Source organism: Pithys albifrons, chromosome 3 (assembly GCF_047495875.1).
Source record: "Pithys albifrons albifrons isolate INPA30051 chromosome 3, PitAlb_v1, whole genome shotgun sequence".
NCBI classification, from domain to species: Eukaryota; Metazoa; Chordata; class Aves; order Passeriformes; family Thamnophilidae; genus Pithys; species Pithys albifrons.
The window spans coordinates 32,549,934-32,563,449 of NC_092460.1; positions in this window are offsets into that span (position 1 = coordinate 32,549,934).

Below are 13,516 nucleotides of genomic sequence, written 5' to 3' on the forward strand. Positions count from 1 at the left end.
TTTAACCCTCGTAACCTGCTGCTGAAGTCATCAGGGGCTTGTCCGTGCAGCCCTCCCGCGTGTCCTGGTACACACAGGCAATTTTTAAATATCCTGGGGGAAATTCTTCAACATGCGTTCCTGGCGTGGGGAAACCCTTAAGCCCTGCTCAGACTGTCCCAGGAATACACATAAATTTGGCTATCTAGTCTGATGTAGAGCACAATGAGTTTAATGCCAACAGCATTGCAAACTCTACTATCTAATGATTCTTAATCCAAAAAAGCAGCAATTTGTACAAGCAGTTTTAAACAATTTTGCCCAGTCTTTGCCAGCTGTGTGGCTCAGGCAATTGTCAATCCATCCCAAAGCCTGAGGAGTAAGTCAAGTGGAGGGGGATGGTCTGATTTAAAAAAGAATAAAAATAAATAATCACAAATATAGTAATTTCGGCATTTTATTTTGCATGGTTGAATGGACTGAGTTTTAAACTTATTTAAAACAGATGTTGCATAAACAGCTTCCAGTGGAGAACAAAGTCCATTTGATTTAATGTAGTCAAAATTTTAACAAGTTTAACTTTTAATTAAAAAAATCAAGATTTTGTAAGCCAAAAACTATTGAAAACAACCCACAATGGTCACAAAAATAATTTTTGAGGCAGAGAAAGCAGAGCCTCATCAATAATATGTTACATTTCATTGGCTGGCACTACTGGAACAGACTGAAAGTAGAGTGGACAGCCCACTCTGAATAACCCAGCTGGACACCTGCCAGCTTTTCCTCCTCTCCTCGTCCCTTTACTCTTTGGTGTCATCAAGATGAGTCCCAGCATGGGATCAGCCAGGGATCTGCAATATTCTCTAAGCCCTGGCCAGGGCAGCATGGCCAGAGGGTGCTCCCTTGCCTGCTCCTCAGCAGGATGAAGGGTTTCTTTAGTCTCTAGATGATCCTGCTCCCAAAGGGAGATCAAAGGTGTGGAAAAATGACCCCAATATGCTCAGCAGCAAATACTAGTTGATGAAAGGAACCTGAGGATTGGAAGTAGGAGGAGGGAAGCACATGGAGTGAAAAGGGATGGTTCGGTAAGGACAAGCATTCTGCCTGCAAATAACTTCAAGGGAATAATATAAGTGAAGAAAGGGAATTGCTCTAATTATCTCGTAGTAGTAAAGCCTGGCATTAGTTCCATAAAACCAAATTCAGCCTAAGCAGTTAGAAAACTGTCTCTGCAGTGTGTAATCAGGCACTAGAGACAGGTTCCTGGGGAGGGGCATTGAGTGGGATTAAAATGCTGTGTGAAGGATCTCCAATAGCTTGCAGCCAGGCAGGAGGCTTGGAAATGCCTGCCAGAGGGCCTCTGAGATTTGCAGCACTGGTTCATCCTGTCAAATCGAGTCTGAAAAACAGAAGCAAAGTCCAGTGGTAAAACACTTCTTTAATGGGACTTTTTCACATAAGCAGTCACAGGCATTGCCAGGAGAATGCTGTACAGATGTTGCAAGGGTTGTGCTGGGAAATAATGTGTTTGAGATGCTTTGCTCTCTATTAAAATGTGGTACATGCTCTGAAAATAGAAATCATGGTGAAATAATGCTGCAGCTGCTTTTAGGCAGGATCTGACCAGACATAAAGGGTGGAAAGAAGGAGAACAGGACAAACCAAGCCAGGGTATGGATGCCACCTGTGGGAGGACCTGAGTTCCTCTAGTGGCTGCAGGCATCCACAGCCCTGGTTTCAGACCTCCCTGGGAATGCAGGCGTGATATAGGAAGATTTGCCCTGTCTAAAGGACTAACAAGGAGTGTTATGGGGTCATTTCCACACCCATGTGTCTCTCAGCTAGTTTGAATTCATGCTGAGAAGTGGGTAGCTTGTCTAGAGGTTGTGCAATAGCTGTGTGTCTCTCCACAAGACTGTGGTTGCAGTTTCTGTCCAATGTTAGCTCACTCCTGAAATAATCTTGAACTCCTTGGCTCTGGTCCCACTTGCTGTTTAGCTAGGACTGACAGGGGCACCAGCCATGACCTCTCCTTCATCAAGAAGCTCAGCTATTCCCTGGTTTCTTGGGTGGTTTCTAGCCCATGCTGACCTCTCAGCTGCTGCAGCTGTACCTAGCAGTATTCCAAAGCCCTGCTTAAAGCTGTCACGGGTGTGTCTGTGCAAGCTGCAGGCATACCCACTCTTTATGCCCAGCTGCACGTCAGATGCACGGGAAGCTTTAAATAGCTGGTGGCCAGCACTTAGTGCTCTCAGTGAATTCCCCTTGGTTCAGTTTCAGTTCCATATGCAGACCAGTTTCTTTCAAACCTTTCAAGCTTCTTGGAGGTGACAGATACAGCCACGTCCAGCATGTTTCCCCACCTCCCCCTCCTGCTGTGGCCACAGCTGGGTGTCTGCTGCCACTATTCAGTCCCCTGCAGCAGGAAAGGGGAGCATAAGCAGCTGTGAGAGTACAGGAAGGGGGGAAAGCGGAGCAGAGGTGGCAGCAGCATTAGGCTTGAGGATGTGTGGTTTTTATTTAATCTTTCAGCTCAGCATTTCACACAGGGCTTTACAGCACCCTGCAAAGTCCCATGGAGGGTCACCTTGCTGTGTGCTGCTGCAGATCCCAGCCCCAGATTAAAGCCTGGCAGTCTGTGCCACTGATAGCAAAAGCTACAGTGATGCAAATCCAGCAGAGGCTGAACCGAGGGGTGATGCAGACCTGGCTGTGCTTCACATGTGGGCAACCCATCTTGCATAAGCCAAATCCAAACCAAGGAGCATTTCTGAGAGTACAGAAGGATGGGGTGCCTTTCAGCTTCCCAGCCTCTCTGGACATGCTGAAGTCTAAGCCGGGCTCTGGAAATATCACTCTAAGGCCTGGAAGAGAAGGCTAGAGCTGGGAAATATGTTCCCAGCTCACCAGTTAGCTATTCTTTCTGTGCCAGGTGCCGCATTCGTGGAATGGGACCAATTCCCTGTCTTGCTGCAAGGGATTACTTGCTGTATCTGCTGGTGAAATAGCCACAGTCTCCCAGCCAGCAGCTGCATGGCTGCTGTTTTAAAGCCAGTCTGCATAAGGGCCATAGTCTAGTTTGGAGAGGAAAACCATGAGATGTGACCAGAGACAGGCACACAGGTGAATGAGGGCAGGCTGTGGAGAGTCTCTGCCTCTCTGCTGGGCCAGGGCAAGACTCTAGTGCCAGTCCCTGCTCCAAAGCAGTCCCAGCTGCTGGTTGATGCCTGCTAAATGCTTAGAACATGTAGAAGTGCTAAGTATTATAAATTATTATTAAGAATAGACTGTCCTGGGATGCTTGGGGTGGTTAAAACCTCTTCAACTGTACTGCTAAATAACCCCTGCTTGCATCTAGCTGGGCACAGGTTGGTATTTTTATTTCTTTCCACCCCACTTTGTGTCCAGCCAGGCAAAAATATGGGCCATTTCCCAGCCCAGTAGGGACATCAGTGGGAGCCCTGCAGCAGAGAGGATGCTGGTCTGCCCTAGGGCTTGCTGGTAGCATTGCTCCCCAGTCTACAGCCAAGCTCTGCTCACCTCAAAGTGCTCCATTCCCCTTCAGAAACCCTCCCTCCCCTTAGCTTTCCAACCATGTCTCAGTGCATCTGTCCTTCCACTCCTCAGCTACATCCATAGCTATCCAATGATTTAAAATGAATAAGATGCTTGAGATGCTACAAGAACAGGAGCTGCTGATGGAGAGAGCCAGGGAAAGAGCTAATTCCTGGGTTAATGATGAATCACTCCAGGAGTGGAGTCATTGATTTGCAATCATTGCTTGGCTACCAGATATATTAGCCATGAATTCCTCTGACCAGCAACCGAGATGAGGTGCATGGACGATTCCCAGCACACCTGCAGAAATTCAAATCTTGCTCACAAGAGCAGGACTAAGAGCTCTGGGAGCCAAACAACTCCAAGCTCCAACAAGAGGAGTGCAGCAGCCAGCACACACACCAGGCTGTTGCTGCTCTCCTGAGCTTAGTGTGCAAATAGGTAAATGAAACTGCACCATTTCCTCCAAAATCCTCCACCTGCACCCACCCCAATTCCCTGCTGCTGTCACCACACACTGGAGGTTTGGGAAGGGGAAGTACAAACCAGACTGAGCTTGTGTGTATGAGAATCCTCTTGCTTTGGGACCAAACAGCAGGCTGCCAACGGCTCCCAGAGCAGGAGCTGAGAGCCTTGGGTATTTGGGAAAGAGGCTCAGCATCATCCACAGCAGGCCCAAGCTGTCACCAAGGTTTCTGTGCAAATGTTCCCAGAGAATATTAGCAGAGCCTCAAGTTTATTATTTGTATCCCAGTGTTCTCTCCCTCTCCTACCTACAGAGGCAAATATGAGAGCAAACTAGACAATCAAAACATCCTGTGTTAGCAAGTGTACTTGGCTCACTCTCTCTAGGTGAAGACTTCAGGGAGAAAAGAAGCCCAATGCCACTGTGGGAAGTGTTTTCTTGCTTTTTGCATTACTCATCAAGTTTCCTGCCTGATCCATGGTATCTATCCATCACCAGGCTGTGGTGACTCCCAGGGATCAGTGTGGTTTTGTGGGGGTTGTCCCAATAAAAAGCAGGGCAAAATTCCTGTTCCCGAAAGCTGTATTCCATCTAATCATCCTTCCCACACCCAAACTCCTATTTCACCCACATGACTTCCCCAACCAGAACTTAAAGCCAACATCTCTGCCCTAATCTTTCTACCTCTGCCCCTGGAGTCCATCACACCTTGACATAGAGTGTCTGGGTTCACTCTGCAGCTGTGAGAGTCACTGTGACCTCTGCCAGCACATCCTGTGCCTCCATGTCAACCTCCTCATCTCACTGGCTCTCCATTTCTCTGTATCTCCATTACTCACATTGCTCTACCATCACACAGACTTCAAGTCCAATTAGTAAGAACTACAAGGCCTTGCAAAGCACTGTATTTCTCTCTCTCACCCTGGGCTCTCATAGCAGTCCCACCAGAAGACACATACACTACACTGCATCCCAGAGCTATGGCTCTATCTTGTACTCTAAGGCTCCAGAAATGCTTTGGAAGAGAGGATAGCAGAGACTGGGGAGTGCATTGGCAGCTACACCCAACCTTCAGCTGCTCAGAAATCACCCCATTCTGTAGGGTTTCTTTTTCATTTGTGCATGAGGCAAGCAAGTCAGCATTTAGGATCGGTTTATACAACTAAATTAATGGTATTGAGGAGCATTTGAGTTAAAACCCAACTGTCCGAAAGTGTCTGTCTTGCAGCCAAGCTTCATCCTGCCTAGGCAAACCTCCAAACTTTATTAAAGCCTTGAGATGTCAAAACAACACTTCTACATCGTTCCCTTTACAGCTACCTCCATCTACCATGCAACAAATGCAGACACTGGCTTCAAGCCAGTCAGCATAGCTGCACTGCCAGCAAAACATCATTTCCCCAAGCACTACCCAGCTCCTTAGGAATGGTTGTTCTCTGTGGGGATTTATATTGCTATCAGCTGTAGCAACACCTGAGCAACAGAGCTTAAAGCAAGGTGAGGAGTGCTCATCACAACACCAGTCACCTGCCCAGGCTACACCCTCAACAGCAGAGCCCAGCCACTTGGGATGATTATGGATAAAGCTCAGGGCATTTCTGGCATGCCTAGACCTGTTCGTCCTGTTCTTCTGAGGCATTTCAGCCCAACCCATAACGCTTTGCCTCTTGTCCCCTGGCACCTCCCAAACTTATCCTGAAGGGAGTTGTAGGTGCAGTCTTACATTCAGTTCAATCACTGCATTGCCCAAGAGGTGCTCTTTCACTAAAGCACTACAGCACTCCCTGCATCACCACAGCAAGCAGCAAAGTCCTCGATGCACCCACCCTCACCAGAGGGTGACCAGAGAGGCATAAAGCACACAGTCAGTGCCACTTTTGCAAGACCTTCTGTGACAAGCTGCAATGTGATCACTGAACTCACAAAGTGATGCGCAGACAGAGGCTTCAAGGAGGCTGGTAGGCTTTTGAAGCCAAACAGTCTTTTGGTAGTCACAAGAATACAACCAATTCTGAGCCCACCTTCTTTCAGTCACTGGTGAACAAGCCTTGGCAGTCACTGATGAACAAGTCTTGGCTGTTGAACCTCACTGAGATGGCCCTGGTGTGATGGTGCTCCTGTGAGGTTCACTGTGCAACCATCAGCTATGGGAGGAGGCTGCCAGGACCATCCCTTCCAGCTCACCCCTGGCACCTCAATCCACACCTAACAAAGCCCCGTCCAGAGTGACATGTTAGAAGCCCTGGGAAGCCATAGTCACCATCTGCCTCAAATTCCCCTTTCCCATGGCCTTCATGGGGTTGAGAATCAGCACTTGTGGCTGTAGCACACATTAGGATTTTGGTATGTAGCATATACCTGCAGGAATGGTGCTGCCCATCACTGCTTTGCATTACAATATATGAGAGCCTCTTCCTTTATATTCTCCCTGATCAATATGTCCTCTGCAGGCAGATGACCATTTCCTGCTGTGGTTTCACTCTGTTGGTGGCAGCCAAGGCAATATCACAAGACACATCAAGGATACAGGCATCAATCAGTGAGTCAGCTGGGGGGATGCAGCAAAGGGCTGGCTGCTCCATGGGGGAAAGTGAACCTGGAGCTGAGGGTGACAGAAGGCAGGCATGGGGCGGTGGCCACATTGGCAGAGGCACAGTGCCACCATGCCTAACCAAGAAGAACAGAGCAGGTCTGGTGATGGTCATCAGGTTCAGCCAACAGTCCAGTGATTGCCAGGAAAGTCCATGATGACAAGACTGAGGTCAACTCAGGGACTGAAGTCCACAGACCAAGGTCCATATAAACAGGGTACATGACACAGGCATGGCTCCAACACAGCTACAAGGTAGACCAGCTGGGGAGCAAGGTCTCAGCTAGGGAAGCGCAGGGCTTTTTAGCAGAGCTTTCTTCAAGGGTTCTCTTCAACATCAGACACTTGTGTGATTATCTAAGCCCTGAGCCCTGGGAGCCAAACCCCCAGGGGATGTACTCAGAGTTCTGACACAAGATACCATGCTGTGTGAGCCTTCTGAAGGCACGTGGAGATACAAGAGATGACTGTAATCTTCTGCCAATCTCCAGCCTCTCAAATGCCTATGGTAACAGCAGTGGGCATTTTAAAGTCAAAGATCCTCACCAGACACCCCTATGCTTTCTGCAGCAGTGAAGTTTCCTACTCTTATAATTGATTTTGATCACATGGAAAGGATGTGGAAAGTTGCTGTTAAAAAAGGGTGTTAATAGGGAAATTGTAAACCACATAAAAATAACTGTTTTAGCAAAGTTTTGAAACAGTGCTGGGGACAAAAATCAGTGCAGTGCATAGGAGGGAATCCTGCCTTGGGGGTAATATGTGCATGCACAGACCTTCTTAAGCTAAAGCAATATATTCTCAGTTTCACTCTGGAGAGGCAGGACTATCAGCCAAACTGAACTCCTGACTCCAGAAGTTCTAGTAGTTTCTGTTTATTTACCCTGTTTTGAGTTGGACCTGAACCAGGTCTTGTCTGCATCCCACAGCTGGGAGATGACAGAGAAGATGAGCTGCTCAGCATTCATGCCATCCTCACTGGTCCCTGAGGATTTGTGCCATCTTCACCAGTCCCTGAGGAGAGGAGGGGGCTAGCAGCCACCAGCACTCTTTCTGGACCAAGATGATGATGTATCCAGGTACAACAGTGTGCTAGGTTCAAAGATTTTGATCTGAACTCTGCATCCAGCTTCCCTCCAGCAAGTCCCTATGCAAGACAAGAAATCAGGCTTTATAAAAGGTAAGGAGGGCTGTGTCACAGGCTTGTTGGAAGGGACCCTCTCCATTAGCATGAAGAAAGAAGATCCAACAACTGCATTTTGTCTGGGGGGGATCTTAATGTCTCTGAAGCTGCTGACCCACCTTCTCCCACTGCTGTCTCAGCCCAGTAGGCATCACTCATCGCCACACTGATGTAAAGCTGTAGCTGCCAGCGTGGGGATGGGGGCCAAGGGGAATTCACTGAGGTAGCCGGTAGCCCAGCAGCTCCCAGGTCTGCAATGGCAATTAATCACTGGAGCTCAAGGAACCACACCTTAAAAAAACCTCAAACACCACCGACTATGCTGAGGAGACAGAGCATGTCCAGCCTGCTGAAATGACATTGTAATTAAAACTTAATGAAAAGTGTCATTTATCGATGAGTTGTATTAACCTTGTCTAAAACCATTTGGACAAATTAAAACTCCTCTTGGTCTTTTCCTGCCGCGTTAAAAGCAGCAAGTCACGAAACAAATCAATGACGCCAGCCACATTGGCTCTTTGTTTGGGGCAGAAGAAAGCTTTGCTGTTGGAAAGCTTCAGCTGGCATGGCTTCAGCCACTGAGGCACTGCCTCCTGGCCTTTGCCAGGGCCCCTGCTGGCGAGCCCCAAAAGAGATTGCCAGGGTACTTACATGGGCACATAAAGAATGCTCCCAAAAGCACTGCCGGGGACCAGCTGTCCCACTCCGGGGGACACTTCCAGGTTATTTGCATGAGCAGATATAAATGTACACCCCAGAGAGTGCTGCCAAGGCCCCTGCTGGCACGCAGCAGGGGCTGCTGCCAGGGTACTGGCCCCAGCACAAAGCAGCACGGGCCTCGGGGTGAGACTGTCACAGACCCTGTGCGTGCACATCTCACCCCTGCGAGGGTGCTTCACAGCACAGCCCCTCACGGGATCATATGCACACAGGGCCCTGCATCCCAGCTGGATCACCCTCTACTCCTTCTGTGCCAGCCACAGACCTGTAAAGCAGAAAGACTGCCAGACCTTGAGCTCTTTCCTTCCCTCACCCAGCTGCGTCTGTCTCTCTGCAGCCACATGACAGCTGAGCAGCTCAGCACTGTGCCACCTGCTCCCCACCTCCAATATATCCCCCTGCAAATCCCATGTGCAGCCACCCCAGGGACACTCAGTGCTTTGCTCTTTGGCTGCACCCTCCTGCAAGGCTCTGGAGCCATGGGCCAGCCAAGTGGCATGCAGTGGCCAGGAAACAAGTGGACACCTTGGGAGGAAATTAAATATGCCTGACTTAGGTAGGACAGGCAAGCCAGCCCTGTGAGAGCCCCCTCCCCACACAGCCAGGTAATGTGAGCAGCCACGGGCAGGAGAAAGCACAAGGGACAAACAGGATGCCTCAGTCTTCCATCCACTGTTGGGGATGCTCATGCTTAGTCACAGTCTGCTCATTGTGGCTTCTGCTAAGAGCTGCCCCTAAACAACGTCCCCATGTGCTGTCAGGTTTGCTCAGGCTGCAACCCTGATGCTTCCCTCTGCAGTCCTGCCATGGTCAGAGGGCTGCTCGCTTCCCCCTTCACTCATCTGCTGTACTCAGCAGCTGCTGACTTGCCACAGGCCATTGCATGTGTGAACACCACCAAGTGTGTGGATATGGTGGTTGAACTCCAGTTGTTTTCCTACAACCAAGCAGACCCCAGGCTGGTCCCTTTTCGGGTGCTGTGAAGTCCTTGGTCTCTGTTAGAGCTCATAGCAGCCAGTGACACAAGGAACTGTGTCCCTGGGCCAGCAGCCCTTCAGTGACTGCAGTGGGTACATGCACATTGCTGGCATGATGCAGGCAACCTGCAGGAATGTTTAAATAGGTACAAACCCTTTTAGAGAGAAAACATTTAGGAACTTTCTCTTTGGAAATGCCAATGCTGCAGCACAGCCAGTGAAATCAACCTCTGGGAGAAATAAATATAGTAGGAAGAAAGTTTGCTTGTTTGCTTCCTACTCCACAGGTAAAGGTTGAATTCAGCTTTGGTAAGTGGAACTCACTGCCTCAAGACATTCGTATAAGGCAAAGGATTTTTTGCATTTTTTCATAAGTGCCTAATACAAGCCCTTCCTGGAGTGAGGACTCTCTGGACATCTCCCTGGAGCCATCCCTCTGACCTTGCATTTCCCTCAGGACTGCTCAGGATTATAGTGGGCACAGTCAATACTTGAAGTAGAAAAACTGGTTTGCATTTGATCAAACTAACTCTTCCTGTCTTCTACCTCTTTGTTTTTGCCAGGGATCAGTATCATGGACAGGGACACAAAAACATCCAGTAGGCAGGAGCAGGAGAACGTCCCTATTGACAAAATGTTTCCCAAAATCCACAGGCAAAGTTTGAATTCAGCTTTGGTAACCAGGGCTTACATCACTATAAGCTTTTGCTACTTTTGTTATAGCTTTTAATATTGTCTATAAAAATGTTTGAGACCTGCCGAACTCTCTTCTGAATCCTGCTAAAACCCCTGGGCTCCATCACACATGGCAGAAGCAAATTCTGCAGGTAAGATATGAACAGTGTTAAAAGATACTGCCTGCAATTGTCCTGATTTGATTTCTAATGATATCTCTGGTTTTCAGACAATGAAACACAGAGATGAGTTCCCAGTGAATCTTTTTGAGCTGTTCGTTCTTTTATGGAGTTTTATCAAGCTGCAACCACAAAGAGGGGAAGAAAAGACTTTGACTCAACCCTGTCTGGGGAGGAAAACGCCTTTGTTTTTACTGTGGGGTTCTGCTTCCCATTTTGTATTCAGAATTACAAGTACTCTAAGTACTCTGTCTAGTGTCAAAAGTAAGTTCTTGTTGCTCTTCCCTTTCCTGCATCCTGGATTTGTCCAGTCTTCTTGCAAGTGTAGGAGACAAATATAAAGTGTTAGCAAGCAAAATCTGCAATGTTGATAAGAGTATATGAAGAGGAAAACCCCACTAAAGCCTCAGGCCTCCTGTTGAGTTTGCAGGGTTGCAAAACATTAAAAAATCCCTTTTTATTAAATTGGTCAAACGTGGTCAAGAGCAACTGAGAGACAGATGTGGGACCTCATGATGCCAGGGCTACAGACTCACTTTTCAAGCTAGAACAATACTTTAAAATGAACAATTCATTACTCAGATCTGTGAAAACCAAATGAAGTTCAGCCTTTCCTAACCTTGACATTTTCCAGACTGCTGGCCAAATCCATGGGTAGGACTCTTCATGTAGAACAGAGGAAATAAGGCAAGAACTGTTTATTCTGCTGGCAGTCATGGTTTAAAATATAATAGGATAAAAGCATTATTTTATTTGAAGTGCTAGAAGGACCAAAGGAAACAAATACACATCTTCATTTTATACTGAACTTACTCTGTAGAAAGGCATTGTCTTTGAAGGTAGTTGAACTTCCTGATTTCTCCCATATTTGAGGTGGGTTTTTTGAAACAGTCATTTCAAGGATTTTTTTTTCACTTACTTACTCATCCTAAATGTTAAAGCCTTTCATTTATTTGAAATTCTTTGACAAAGTTGTCTGGCTGTGACGAGCATCAGTGTTTGCTTCTAAAAAAGGTGTGCAGTTGTCTTGTCTGTGTTACTGCAGAAAATGAGCCAAAGAATTGAACTGTGGCCTCGTTCAGTGCTGTGTGTTCACTTGAGTGCAAGGCTTCTCCATTAAAGATTTTTTTTCCTTCTAACACAGTTGTTAGCTTTCTAAAAGGAGACCTAAGGATGTGACTCGACCTTGCAGAAGGAAGGAAACCTGAAATGAAGGCTGTTCTCCCATCCTGAACTTGCAGCAAACCTTTGCAGAGGGTTCAGTATTGTTGCTAAATAAATGTATAATGACAGTACCATGCATGGAAAATAGGGAAAGCATAGCTATGAGTGTTCCTGGCTTTAGGAAAAAGACATTCACTTCATGACACCTTGCACGTAAGTAAAACGAAACAGCAACCTACATAATTTAAGTAATTTCAATCCAGAAGAGTATAAAATCCCATTCTTCCCAGAATCAGAATCACAGACTATTCTGAGTTGGAAGGGATCCACAAGGATCATTGAGTCCAACTCTTAAGTCAATGGACCATACATGGGATTGAACCCATGACCTTGGTATTATTACAACCAAGTTTTAACCAACTGAGCCAATCTCAGGGTCCCTTTACATCTTTCCTAGAAAGTGGGGACAAAATGCTATACCCTTTTGGTATGAGATGGGAGTTTGAGATGGTGGATTCAGGTTTGCCATCACTGGTGTGCAAACAAGTCAAGCATGGTTAGCAGGACAATAATACTTCATTTTTATAGATATTTGAAAGAGTTTGTCACTTACAGGTCTGAATATCATGATTCCTATAATCTGTTGATACAAAACAGATTTGTGCTCAGTAAAAAGTTTAAAAGTCAAAGTGGAAAATGTCAATATTAAACTTCTTGGTTTACAGTAGACTTTAGTGTCTAAAAATAGCATGCGAGATAAAGAATAGATGATGCAGCAGCCAAATGTTTTTGTCTTGATCTGCTGTGCTACTTGATAAATCTACAATTTTGAGCCATAAAGTAAGGGAAGAAGGAGAGATCTTCAGGAAAGCAGAGATGTGAGGGGAACAGGTGGCAGAGGGTGAACGTTGTTAAAGGTGCTGCCTTGCTCTCTTGGTAGCAGATCAATGACCTGTTCAGAGGCCAGTGGTGCTTGGGATGCTTGAGTTGCCATAACTTCTGGGAGTGCATGGGGTGCCAGCCCTGCTGGGGGTGCCCAGGCTGCAGGGAAGGGCTGCTCCTGCCTGGACATGTGACACAAGTTTGTTGGGCCTGAAAAGAGACAGGAGCAATTGCTGGGGGTCACCTCCATTCTTGCCCCCAGGAGCATCCCAGTCTTTGGGGATCAGGGTTGGTCCCTGCCCTGGGTTTCAGGATGGACAAAAGGCAGAAGCAGCCAGGGCAGCAGGTGGCTGTTGTGTGCTGTGGTTGGCATTGCCTTGGGCTGGAGGCTTTGGTCAGTTCCCAGAGCAGGATATTGCTGACAGTGAGACTTGCTGAAATGAGTCTCACACCCTGAGGGCTGTGCAAGATGATCAGAGGGACAGAACACCTCTCCTGTGAGAAAAGATTGAACTGGGATTATTCAGCCTGGAGAAGAGAAGGCTCTGGGGAGACCTTTTAGTATTTAGTATTTAAAGGGGACTTAGAAGAAAGATGGGACAAATTTTCTAGCAGGGCCAATTGTGATAGGACAAATAGTACTGGTTTTAAACTAAGAGAGGCTAGATTTAGAGTAGATATAAGGAAGAAATATTTCATGATGAGGGTGGTGAAACACTGGAACAGGCTGCGCATAGAAGTTGAGGATGGCCCATCCCTAAAAACATTCAAGATCAGGTTGGATGGGGCTCTGAGCAGTCTGATGTATTTGTTCTCCCTTTGTTTTGCAGGGCAGCTGGAACTAGATGACCTTTAAAGGTCCCTTCCAATCCAAACCATTCAGTGATTCTGTGACACACACATGCACACCCACACCCCCCTTCTGGTCTGACAGAGAATGCCTTTCAGATATGGCTTATCTTCTCTGAATGGCACCACAGAGGCCCAGAGTGCGAGGCACTGTGCATCTTTATTTCTAATGACTAAAACTGGCACTGGTAAAGGCTTTATGGCTCTGAATGTTCCCAGTTCTGGTGTAGTCCCCAAAGACACAAACCAGAGAAAGAGTGAGTGAAAGCAAAGGGCAACAATTAGTAAGTTCGT